The sequence below is a fragment of the Macrosteles quadrilineatus genome, unplaced genomic scaffold (genome assembly GCF_028750875.1).
Source record: "Macrosteles quadrilineatus isolate MER2022 unplaced genomic scaffold, UCM_ALF_1.0 Scaffold_26__1_contigs__length_1644609, whole genome shotgun sequence".
In the NCBI taxonomy this organism is placed as follows: domain Eukaryota; kingdom Metazoa; phylum Arthropoda; class Insecta; order Hemiptera; family Cicadellidae; genus Macrosteles; species Macrosteles quadrilineatus.
The window spans coordinates 659,680-675,850 of record NW_026542619.1 but is presented as its reverse complement, the minus strand read 5'-3'; positions in this window follow the sequence as shown (position 1 = coordinate 675,850).

The window sequence follows — 16,171 nt, the reverse complement described above, 5'->3', positions numbered from 1 at the left end:
CACTTTGATATACTTAGATACACTTTGATACACTTAGATAAACTTTGATACACTTAGACATACTTTGATACACTTAGATATAATTTGATATACTTTGACACCCTTAGATATACAGTACTTTGATACACTTAGATATACTTTGATATACTTTGATACACTTATATAAACTTTGATACAATTAGATACACTTAGATATACTTTGATACACTTAGATATACTTTGATACGTTTTGATACATTTAGATATACTTTGATACACTTAGATATACTTTGATATACTTTGATACACTTTGATACACTTAGATAAACTTTGATACACTTTGATACACTTAGATATACTTTGATACACTTAGATATACTTTGATACATTTTGATACATTTAGATATACTTTGATACACATAGATATACTTTGATATACTTTGATACACTTAGATTTACTTTGATACACTTAGATTTACTTTGATACACTTAAATATACTTTGAATAACTTAGATATACTTTGATACACTTAGATATACTTTGATATACTTTGACACACTTAGATATACTTTGATACACTTAGATATACTTTGACACCCTTAGATATACTTTGATACACTTAGATATACTTTGATACACTTTGATACACTTAGATATACTTTGATATACTTTGATACACTTTGATATACTTTGATACACTTTGATACACTTAGATATACTTTGATATACTTTTATACACTTAGATTTACTTTGATACACTTAGATTTACTTTGATACACTTAGATATACTTTGATACACTTTGATACACTTTGATACACTTAGATATACTTTGATACACTTAGATATACTTTGATATACTTTGACACACTTAGATATACTTTGATACACTTAAATATACTTTGACACCCTTAGATATACTTTGATACACTTAGATATACTTTTATACACTTAGATATACTTTAATACACTTAGATATACTTTAAAACACTTTGATACACTTAGATATACTTTGATATACTTTGATACACTTTCATATACTTTGATACACTTTGATACACTTAGATATACTTTGATACACTTATATATACTTTGACATACTTTGATGAACTTAGATTTACTTTAATACACTTAGATATACTTTAATACACTTTGATATACTTTGATACACTTTGATAAACTTTGATATCCGTTGATACACTTATATATACTTTGATACAATTAGATATACTTTGATATACTTTGATACACATTGATATACTTTGATATACTTTGATACACTTAGATATACTTTGATATACTTTGATACACTTAGATTTACTTTGATACACTTAAATATACTTTGAATAACTTAGATATACTTTGATACACTTAGATATACTTTGATATACTTTGACACACTTAGATATACTTTGATACACTTAGATATACTTTGACACCCTTAGATATACTTTGATACACTTAGATATACTTTGATACACTTTGATACACTTAGATATACTTTGATATACTTTGATACACTTTGATATACTTTGATACACTTTGATACACTTAGATATACTTTGATATACTTTTATACACTTAGATTTACTTTGATACACTTAGATTTACTTTGATACACTTAGATATACTTTGATACACTTTGATATACTTTGATACACTTAGATATACTTTGATACACTTAGATATAATTTGATACACTTAGATATACTTTGATATACTTTGACACACTTAGATATACTTTGATACACTTAAATATACTTTGACACCCTTAGATATACTTTGATACACTTAGATATACTTTGATACACTTATATATACTTTGATATACTTTGATACACTTAGATATACTTTTATACACTTAGATATACTTTAATAAACTTAGATATACTTTAAAACACTTTGATACACTTAGATATACTTTGATATACTTTGATACACTTTCATATACTTTGATACACTTTGATACACTTAGATATACTTTGATACACTTATATATACTTTGACATACTTTGATGAACTTAGATTTACTTTAATACACTTAGATATACTTTGATACACTTTGATATACTTTGATACACTTTGATAAACTTTGATATCCGTTGATACACTTATATATACTTTGATACAATTAGATATACTTTGATATACTTTGATACACTTTGATACACTTAGATAAACTTTGATACACTTAGATATACTTTGATACACTTAGATATACTTTGATATACTTTGACACCCTTAGATATACTTTGATACACTTAGATATACTTTGACACCCTTAGATATACTTTGATACACTCAGATATACTTTGATACACTTTGATACACTTAGATATACTTTGATATACTTTGATACACTTAGATATACTTTGATACACTTAGATATACTTTTAAACACTTTGATACACTTAGATATACTTTGATACACTTATATATACTTTGACATACTTTGATGCACTTAGATACACTTTAATACATTTAGATATACTTTGATACACTTTGATACACTTAGATATACTTTGATATACTTTGATACACATTGATATACTTTGATATACTTTGATACACTTAGATATACTTTGATATACTTTGATACACTTAGATTTACTTTGATACACTTAGATATACTTTGATACACTTTCATATACTTTGATACACTTTGATACACTTAGATATACTTTGATACACTTATATATACTTTGACATACTTTGATGAACTTAGATATACTTTAATACACTTAGATATAATTTGATACACTTAGATATACTTTGATACACTTTGATATACTTAGATACACTTTGATACACTTAGATAAACTTTGATACACTTAGACATACTTTGATACACTTAGATATAATTTGATATACTTTGACACCCTTAGATATACAGTACTTTGATACACTTAGATATACTTTGATATACTTTGATACACTTATATAAACTTTGATACACTTAGATACACTTAGATATACTTTGATACACTTAGATATACTTTGATACGTTTTGATACATTTAGATATACTTTGATACACTTAGATATACTTTGATATACTTTGATACACTTTGATACACTTAGATATACTTTGATACACTTAGATATAATTTGATATACTTTGACCTACTTAGATATACTTTGATACACTTAGATATACTTTGATACACTTAGATATAATTTGATATACTTTGACCTACTTAGATATACTTTGATACACTTAGATATACTTTGATATACTTTGATACACTTTGATACACTTAGATATACTTTGATACACTTTGATACACTTAGATATACTTTGATACACTTATATATACTTTGATACACTTAGATTTACTTTGATACACTTAGATTTACTTTAATACACTTAGATATACTTTGATACACTTTGATATACTTTGATACACTTTGATATACTTTGATACACTTTGATAAACTTTGATATCCGTTGATACACTTATATATACTTTGATACAATTAGATATACTTTGATATACTTTGATACACTTTGATACACTTAGATAAACTTTGATACACTTAGATATACTTTGATACACTTAGATATACTTTGATATACTTTGACACCCTTAGATATACTTTGATACACTTAGATATACTTTGACACCCTTAGATATACTTTGATACACTCAGATATACTTTGATACACTTTGATACACTTAGATATACTTTGATATACTTTGATACACTTAGATATACTTTGATACACTTAGATATACTTTTAAACACTTTGATACACTTAGATATACTTTGATACACTTATATATACTTTGACATACTTTGATGCACTTAGATATACTTTAATACATTTAGATATACTTTGATACACTTTGATACACTTAGATATACTTTGATATACTTTGATACACATTGATATACTTTGATATACTTTGATACACTTAGATATACTTTGATATACTTTGATACACTTAGATTTACTTTGATACACTTAGATATACTTTGATACACTTTCATATACTTTGATACACTTTGATACACTTAGATATACTTTGATACACTTATATATACTTTGACATACTTTGATGAACTTAGATATACTTTAATACACTTAGATATAATTTGATACACTTAGATATACTTTGATACACTTTGATATACTTAGATACACTTTGATACACTTAGATAAACTTTGATACACTTAGACATACTTTGATACACTTAGATATAATTTGATATACTTTGACACCCTTAGATATACAGTACTTTGATACACTTAGATATACTTTGATATACTTTGATACACTTATATAAACTTTGATACAATTAGATACACTTAGATATACTTTGATACACTTAGATATACTTTGATACGTTTTGATACATTTAGATATACTTTGATACACTTAGATATACTTTGATATACTTTGATACACTTTGATACACTTAGATAAACTTTGATACACTTTGATACACTTAGATATACTTTGATACACTTAGATATACTTTGATACATTTTGATACATTTAGATATACTTTGATACACATAGATATACTTTGATATACTTTGATACACTTAGATTTACTTTGATACACTTAGATTTACTTTGATACACTTAAATATACTTTGAATAACTTAGATATACTTTGATACACTTAGATATACTTTGATATACTTTGACACACTTAGATATACTTTGATACACTTAGATATACTTTGACACCCTTAGATATACTTTGATACACTTAGATATACTTTGATACACTTTGATACACTTAGATATACTTTGATATACTTTGATACACTTTGATATACTTTGATACACTTTGATACACTTAGATATACTTTGATATACTTTTATACACTTAGATTTACTTTGATACACTTAGATTTACTTTGATACACTTAGATATACTTTGATACACTTTGATACACTTTGATACACTTAGATATACTTTGATACACTTAGATATACTTTGATATACTTTGACACACTTAGATATACTTTGATACACTTAAATATACTTTGACACCCTTAGATATACTTTGATACACTTAGATATACTTTTATACACTTAGATATACTTTAATACACTTAGATATACTTTAAAACACTTTGATACACTTAGATATACTTTGATATACTTTGATACACTTTCATATACTTTGATACACTTTGATACACTTAGATATACTTTGATACACTTATATATACTTTGACATACTTTGATGAACTTAGATTTACTTTAATACACTTAGATATACTTTAATACACTTTGATATACTTTGATACACTTTGATAAACTTTGATATCCGTTGATACACTTATATATACTTTGATACAATTAGATATACTTTGATATACTTTGATACACATTGATATACTTTGATATACTTTGATACACTTAGATATACTTTGATATACTTTGATACACTTAGATTTACTTTGATACACTTAAATATACTTTGAATAACTTAGATATACTTTGATACACTTAGATATACTTTGATATACTTTGACACACTTAGATATACTTTGATACACTTAGATATACTTTGACACCCTTAGATATACTTTGATACACTTAGATATACTTTGATACACTTTGATACACTTAGATATACTTTGATATACTTTGATACACTTTGATATACTTTGATACACTTTGATACACTTAGATATACTTTGATATACTTTTATACACTTAGATTTACTTTGATACACTTAGATTTACTTTGATACACTTAGATATACTTTGATACACTTTGATATACTTTGATACACTTAGATATACTTTGATACACTTAGATATAATTTGATACACTTAGATATACTTTGATATACTTTGACACACTTAGATATACTTTGATACACTTAAATATACTTTGACACCCTTAGATATACTTTGATACACTTAGATATACTTTGATACACTTATATATACTTTGATATACTTTGATACACTTAGATATACTTTTATACACTTAGATATACTTTAATAAACTTAGATATACTTTAAAACACTTTGATACACTTAGATATACTTTGATATACTTTGATACACTTTCATATACTTTGATACACTTTGATACACTTAGATATACTTTGATACACTTATATATACTTTGACATACTTTGATGAACTTAGATTTACTTTAATACACTTAGATATACTTTGATACACTTTGATATACTTTGATACACTTTGATAAACTTTGATATCCGTTGATACACTTATATATACTTTGATACAATTAGATATACTTTGATATACTTTGATACACTTTGATACACTTAGATAAACTTTGATACACTTAGATATACTTTGATACACTTAGATATACTTTGATATACTTTGACACCCTTAGATATACTTTGATACACTTAGATATACTTTGACACCCTTAGATATACTTTGATACACTCAGATATACTTTGATACACTTTGATACACTTAGATATACTTTGATATACTTTGATACACTTAGATATACTTTGATACACTTAGATATACTTTTAAACACTTTGATACACTTAGATATACTTTGATACACTTATATATACTTTGACATACTTTGATGCACTTAGATACACTTTAATACATTTAGATATACTTTGATACACTTTGATACACTTAGATATACTTTGATATACTTTGATACACATTGATATACTTTGATATACTTTGATACACTTAGATATACTTTGATATACTTTGATACACTTAGATTTACTTTGATACACTTAGATATACTTTGATACACTTTCATATACTTTGATACACTTTGATACACTTAGATATACTTTGATACACTTATATATACTTTGACATACTTTGATGAACTTAGATATACTTTAATACACTTAGATATAATTTGATACACTTAGATATACTTTGATACACTTTGATATACTTAGATACACTTTGATACACTTAGATAAACTTTGATACACTTAGACATACTTTGATACACTTAGATATAATTTGATATACTTTGACACCCTTAGATATACAGTACTTTGATACACTTAGATATACTTTGATATACTTTGATACACTTATATAAACTTTGATACACTTAGATACACTTAGATATACTTTGATACACTTAGATATACTTTGATACGTTTTGATACATTTAGATATACTTTGATACACTTAGATATACTTTGATATACTTTGATACACTTTGATACACTTAGATATACTTTGATACACTTAGATATAATTTGATATACTTTGACCTACTTAGATATACTTTGATACACTTAGATATACTTTGATACACTTAGATATAATTTGATATACTTTGACCTACTTAGATATACTTTGATACACTTAGATATACTTTGATATACTTTGATACACTTTGATACACTTAGATATACTTTGATACACTTTGATACACTTAGATATACTTTGATATACTTTGATACACTTTGATATACTTTGATACACTTTAATACACTTAGATATACTTTGATATACTTTTATACACTTAGATTTACTTTGATACACTTAGATTTACTTTGATACACTTAGATATACTTTGATACACTTTGATATACTTTGATACACTTTGATACTCTTAGATATACTTTGATACACTTAGATATACTTTGATACACTTAGATATACTTTGATATACTTTGACACACTTAGATATACTTTGATACACTTAAATATACTTTGACACCCTTAGATATACTTTGATACACTTAGATATACTTTGATACACTTTGATACACTTATATATACTTTGATATACTTTGATACACTTAGATATACTTTTATACACTTAGATATACTTTTTAACACTTTGATACACTTAGATATACTTTGATACACTTTGATACACTTAGATATACTTTGATACACTTAGATATACTTTGATACATTTTGATACATTTAGATATACTTTGATACACATAGATATACTTTGATATACTTTGATACACTTAGATTTACTTTGATACACTTAGATTTACTTTGATACACTTAAATATACTTTGAATAACTTAGATATACTTTGATACACTTAGATATACTTTGATATACTTTGACACACTTAGATATACTTTGATACACTTAGATATACTTTGACACCCTTAGATATACTTTGATACACTTAGATATACTTTGATACACTTTGATACACTTAGATATACTTTGATATACTTTGATACACTTTGATATACTTTGATACACTTTGATACACTTAGATATACTTTGATATACTTTTATACACTTAGATTTACTTTGATACACTTAGATTTACTTTGATACACTTAGATATACTTTGATACACTTTGATACACTTTGATACACTTAGATATACTTTGATACACTTAGATATACTTTGATACACTTAGATATACTTTGATATACTTTGACACACTTAGATATACTTTGATACACTTAAATATACTTTGACACCCTTAGATATACTTTGATACACTTAGATATACTTTTATACACTTAGGTATACTTTAATACACTTAGATATACTTTAAAACACTTTGATACACTTAGATATACTTTGATATACTTTGATACACTTTCATATACTTTGATACACTTTGATATACTTAGATATACTTTGATACACTTATATATACTTTGACATACTTTGATGAACTTAGATTTACTTTAATACACTTAGATATACTTTGATACACTTTGATATACTTTGATACACTTTGATAAACTTTGATATCCGTTGATACACTTATATATCCTTTGATACAATTAGATATACTTTGATATACTTTGATACACATTGATATACTTTGATATACTTTGATACACTTAGATATACTTTGATATACTTTGATACACTTAGATTTACTTTGATACACTTAAATATACTTTGAATAACTTAGATATACTTTGATACACTTAGATATACTTTGATATACTTTGACACACTTAGATATACTTTGATACACTTAGATATACTTTGACACCCTTAGATATACTTTGATACACTTAGATATACTTTGATACACTTTGATACACTTAGATATACTTTGATATACTTTGATACACTTTGATATACTTTGATACACTTTGATACACTTAGATATACTTTGATATACTTTTATACACTTAGATTTACTTTGATACACTTAGATTTACTTTGATACACTTAGATATACTTTGATACACTTTGATATACTTTGATACACTTTGATACACTTAGATATACTTTGATACACTTAGATATAATTTGATACACTTAGATATACTTTGATATACTTTGACACACTTAGATATACTTTGATACACTTAAATATACTTTGACACCCTTAGATATACTTTGATACACTTAGATATACTTTGATACACTTATATATACTTTGATATACTTTGATACACTTAGATATACTTTTATACACTTAGATATACTTTAATACACTTAGATATACTTTAAAACACTTTGATACACTTAGATATACTTTGATATACTTTGATACACTTTCATATACTTTGATACACTTTGATACACTTAGATATACTTTGATACACTTATATATACTTTGACATACTTTGATGAACTTAGATTTACTTTAATACACTTAGATATACTTTGATACACTTTGATATACTTTGATACACTTTGATACACTTTGATACACTTAGATAAACTTTGATACACTTAGATATACTTTGATACACTTAGATATACTTTGATATACTTTGACACCCTTAGATATACTTTGATACACTTAGATATACTTTGACACCCTTAGATATACTTTGATACACTTATATATACTTTGTCATACTTTGATGAACTTAGATATACTTTAATACACTTAGATATAATTTGATACACTTAGATATACTTTGATACACTTTGATATACTTAGATACACTTTGATACACTTAGATAAACTTTGATACACTTAGACATACTTTGATACACTTAGATATAATTTGATATACTTTGACACCCTTAGATATACAGTACTTTGATACACTTAGATATACTTTGATATACTTTGATACACTTATATAAACTTTGATACACTTAGATACACTTAGATATACTTTGATACACTTAGATATACTTTGATACGTTTTGATACATTTAGATATACTTTGATACACTTAGATATACTTTGATATACTTTGATACACTTTGATACACTTAGATATACTTTGATACACTTAGATATAATTTGATATACTTTGACACACTTAGATATACTTTGATACACTTAGATATACTTTGACACCCTTAGATAAACTTTGATACACTTAGATATACTTTGATACACTTTGATACACTTAGATATACTTTGATATACTTTGATACACTTTGATATACTTTGATACACTTTGATACACTTAGATATACTTTGATATACTTTTATACACTTAGATTTACTTTGATACACTTAGATTTACTTTGATACACTTAGATATACTTTGATACACTTAAATATACTTTGACACCCTTAGATGTACTTTGATACACTTAGATATACTTTGATACACTTTGATATACTTTGATACACTTTGATAAACTTTGATATCCGTTGATACACTTATATATCCTTTGATACAATTAGATATACTTTGATATACTTTGATACACATTGATATACTTTGATATACTTTGATACACTTAGATATACTTTGATATACTTTGATACACTTAGATTTACTTTGATACACTTAAATATACTTTGAATAACTTAGATATACTTTGATACAATTAGATATACTTTGATATACTTTGACACACTTAGATATACTTTGATACACTTTGATATACTTTGATACACTTTGATACACTTTGATACACTTAGATAAACTTTGATACACTTAGATATACTTTGATACACTTAGATATACTTTGATATACTTTGACACCCTTAGATATACTTTGATACACTTAGATATACTTTGACACCCTTAGATATACTTTGATACACTTATATATACTTTGTCATACTTTGATGAACTTAGATATACTTTAATACACTTAGATATAATTTGATACACTTAGATATACTTTGATACACTTTGATATACTTAGATACACTTTGATACACTTAGATAAACTTTGATACACTTAGACATACTTTGATACACTTAGATATAATTTGATATACTTTGACACCCTTAGATATACAGTACTTTGATACACTTAGATATACTTTGATATACTTTGATACACTTATATAAACTTTGATACACTTAGATACACTTAGATATACTTTGATACACTTAGATATACTTTGATACGTTTTGATACATTTAGATATACTTTGATACACTTAGATATACTTTGATATACTTTGATACACTTTGATACACTTAGATATACTTTGATACACTTAGATATAATTTGATATACTTTGACACACTTAGATATACTTTGATACACTTAGATATACTTTGACACCCTTAGATAAACTTTGATACACTTAGATATACTTTGATACACTTTGATACACTTAGATATACTTTGATATACTTTGATACACTTTGATATACTTTGATACACTTTGATACACTTAGATATACTTTGATATACTTTTATACACTTAGATTTACTTTGATACACTTAGATTTACTTTGATACACTTAGATATACTTTGATACACTTAAATATACTTTGACACCCTTAGATGTACTTTGATACACTTAGATATACTTTGATACACTTTGATATACTTTGATACACTTTGATAAACTTTGATATCCGTTGATACACTTATATATCCTTTGATACAATTAGATATACTTTGATATACTTTGATACACATTGATATACTTTGATATACTTTGATACACTTAGATATACTTTGATATACTTTGATACACTTAGATTTACTTTGATACACTTAAATATACTTTGAATAACTTAGATATACTTTGATACAATTAGATATACTTTGATATACTTTGACACACTTAGATATACTTTGATACACTTAGATATACTTTGACACCCTTAGATATACTTTGATACACTTAGATATACTTTGATACACTTTGATACACTTAGATATACTTTGATATACTTTGATACACTTTGATATACTTTGATACACTTTGATACACTTAGATATACTTTGATATACTTTTATACACTTAGATTTACTTTGATACACTTAGATTTACTTTGATACACTTAGATATACTTTGATACACTTTGATATACTTTGATACACTTTGATACACTTAGATATACTTTGATACACTTAGATATAATTTGATACACTTAGATATACTTTGATATACTTTGACACACTTAGATATACTTTGATACACTTAAATATACTTTGACACCCTTAGATATACTTTGATACACTTAGATATACTTTGATACACTTATATATACTTTGATATACTTTGATACACTTAGATATACTTTTATACACTTAGATATACTTTAATACACTTAGATATACTTTAAAACACTTTGATACACTTAGATATACTTTGATATACTTTGATACACTTTCATATACTTTGATACACTTTGATACACTTAGATATACTTTGATACACTTATATATACTTTGACATACTTTGATGAACTTAGATTTACTTTAATACACTTAGATATACTTTGATACACTTTGATATACTTTGATACACTTTGATACACTTTGATACACTTAGATAAACTTTGATACACTTAGATATACTTTGATACACTTAGATATACTTTGATATACTTTGACACCCTTAGATATACTTTGATACACTTAGATATACTTTGACACCCTTAGATATACTTTGATACACTTATATATACTTTGTCATACTTTGATGAACTTAGATATACTTTAATACACTTAGATATAATTTGATACACTTAGATATACTTTGATACACTTTGATATACTTAGATACACTTTGATACACTTAGATAAACTTTGATACACTTAGACATACTTTGATACACTTAGATATAATTTGATATACTTTGACACCCTTAGATATACAGTACTTTGATACACTTAGATATACTTTGATATACTTTGATACACTTATATAAACTTTGATACACTTAGATACACTTAGATATACTTTGATACACTTAGATATACTTTGATACGTTTTGATACATTTAGATATACTTTGATACACTTAGATATACTTTGATATACTTTGATACACTTTGATACACTTAGATATACTTTGATACACTTAGATATAATTTGATATACTTTGACACACTTAGATATACTTTGATACACTTAGATATACTTTGACACCCTTAGATAAACTTTGATACACTTAGATATACTTTGATACACTTTGATACACTTAGATATACTTTGATATACTTTGATACACTTTGATATACTTTGATACACTTTGATACACTTAGATATACTTTGATATACTTTTATACACTTAGATTTACTTTGATACACTTAGATTTACTTTGATACACTTAGATATACTTTGATACACTTAAATATACTTTGACACCCTTAGATGTACTTTGATACACTTAGATATACTTTGATACACTTTGATACACTTATATATACTTTGATATACTTTGATACACTTAGATATACTTTTATACACTTAGATATACTTTTTAACACTTTGATACACTTAGATATACTTTGATACACTTATATATACTTTGACATACTTTGATGCACTTAGATATACTTTAATACACTTAGATATACTTTAAAACACTTTGATACACTTAGATATACTTTGATATAATTTGATACACATTGATATACTTTGATATACTTTGATACACTTAGATATACATTGATATACTTTGATACACTTAGATTTACTTTGATACACTTAGATTTACTTTAATACACTTAGATATACTTTGATACACTTTGATATACTTTGATACACTTTGATAAACTTTGATATCCGTTGATACACTTATATATACTTTGATACACTTAGATATACTTTGATATACTTTGATGCACTTTGATACACTTAGATAAACTTTGATACACTTAGATATACTTTGATATACTTAGATATACTTTGATATACTTTGACGACCTTAGATATACTTTGATACATTTAGATATACTTTGACACCCTTAGATATACTTTGATACACTCAGATATACTTTGATACACTTTGATACACTTAGATATACTTTGATATACTTTGATACACTTAGATATACTTTTATACACTTAGATATACTTTTAAACACTTTGATACACTTAGATATACTTTGATACACTTATATATACTTTGACATACTTTGATGCACTTAGATATACTTTAATACATTTAGATATACTTTGATACACTTTGATACACTTAGATATACTTTGATATACTTTGATACACATTGATATACTTTGATATACTTTGATACACTTAGATATACTTTGATATACTTTGATACACTTAGATTTACTTTGATACACTTAGATATACTTTGATACACTTTCATATACTTTGATACACTTTGATACACTTAGATATACTTTGATACACTTATATATACTTTGACATACTTTGATGAACTTAGATATACTTTAATACACTTAGATATAATTTGATACACTTAGATATACTTTGATACACTTTGATATACTTAGATACACTTTGATACACTTAGATAAACTTTGATACACTTAGACATACTTTGATACACTTAGATATAATTTGATATACTTTGACACCCTTAGATATACACAGTACTTTGATACACTTAGATATACTTTGATATACTTTGATACACTTATATAAACTTTGATACACTTAGTTATACTTTGATACACTTAGATACACTTAGATATACTTTGATACACTTAGATATACTTTGATACGTTTTGATACATTTAGATATACTTTGATACACTTAGATATACTTTGATATGCTTTGATACACTTTGATACACTTAGATAAACTTTGATACACTTTGATACACTTAGATATACTTTGATACACTTAGATATACTTTGATACATTTTGATACATTTAGATATACTTTGATACACATAGATATACTTTGATATACTTTGATACACTTAGATTTACTTTGATACACTTAGATTTACTTTGATACACTTAAATATACTTTGAATAACTTAGATATACTTTGATACACTTAGATATACTTTGATATACTTTGACACACTTAGATATACTTTGATACACTTAGATATACTTTGACACCCTTAGATATACTTTGATACACTTAGATATACTTTGATACACTTTGATACACTTAGATATACTTTGATATACTTTGATACACTTTGATATACTTTGATACACTTTGATACACTTAGATATACTTTGATACACTTAGATATACTTTGATACACTTAGATATACTTTGATATACTTTGACACACTTAGATATACTTTGATACACTTAAATATACTTTGACACCCTTAGATATACTTTGATACACTTAGATATACTTTGATACACTTTGATACACTTATATATACTTTGATATACTTTGATACACTTAGATATACTTTTATACACTTAGATATACTTTTTAACACTTTGATACACTTAGATATACTTTGATACACTTATATATACTTTGACATACTTTGATGCACTTAGATATACTTTAATACACTTAGATATACTTTAAAACACTTTGATACACTTAAATATATACTTTGATATACTTTGATACACATTGATATACTTTGATATACTTTGATACACTTAGATATACATTGATATACTTTGATACACTTAGATTTACTTTGATACACTTAGATTTACTTTAATACACTTAGATATACTTTGATACACTTTGATATACTTTGATACACTTTGATAAACTTTGATATCCGTTGATACACTTATATATACTTTGATACACTTAGATATACTTTGATATACTTTGATGCACTTTGATACACTTAGATAAACTTTGATACACTTAGATATACTTTGATATACTTAGATATACTTTGATATACTTTGACGACCTTAGATATACTTTGATACATTTAGATATACTTTGACACCCTTAGATATACTTTGATACACTCAGATATACTTTGATACACTTTGATACACTTAGATATACTTTGATATACTTTGATACACTTAGATATACTTTTATACACTTAGATATACTTTTAAACACTTTGATACACTTAGATATACTTTGATACACTTATATATACTTTGACATACTTTGATGCACTTAGATATACTTTAATACATTTAGATATACTTTGATACACTTTGATACACTTAG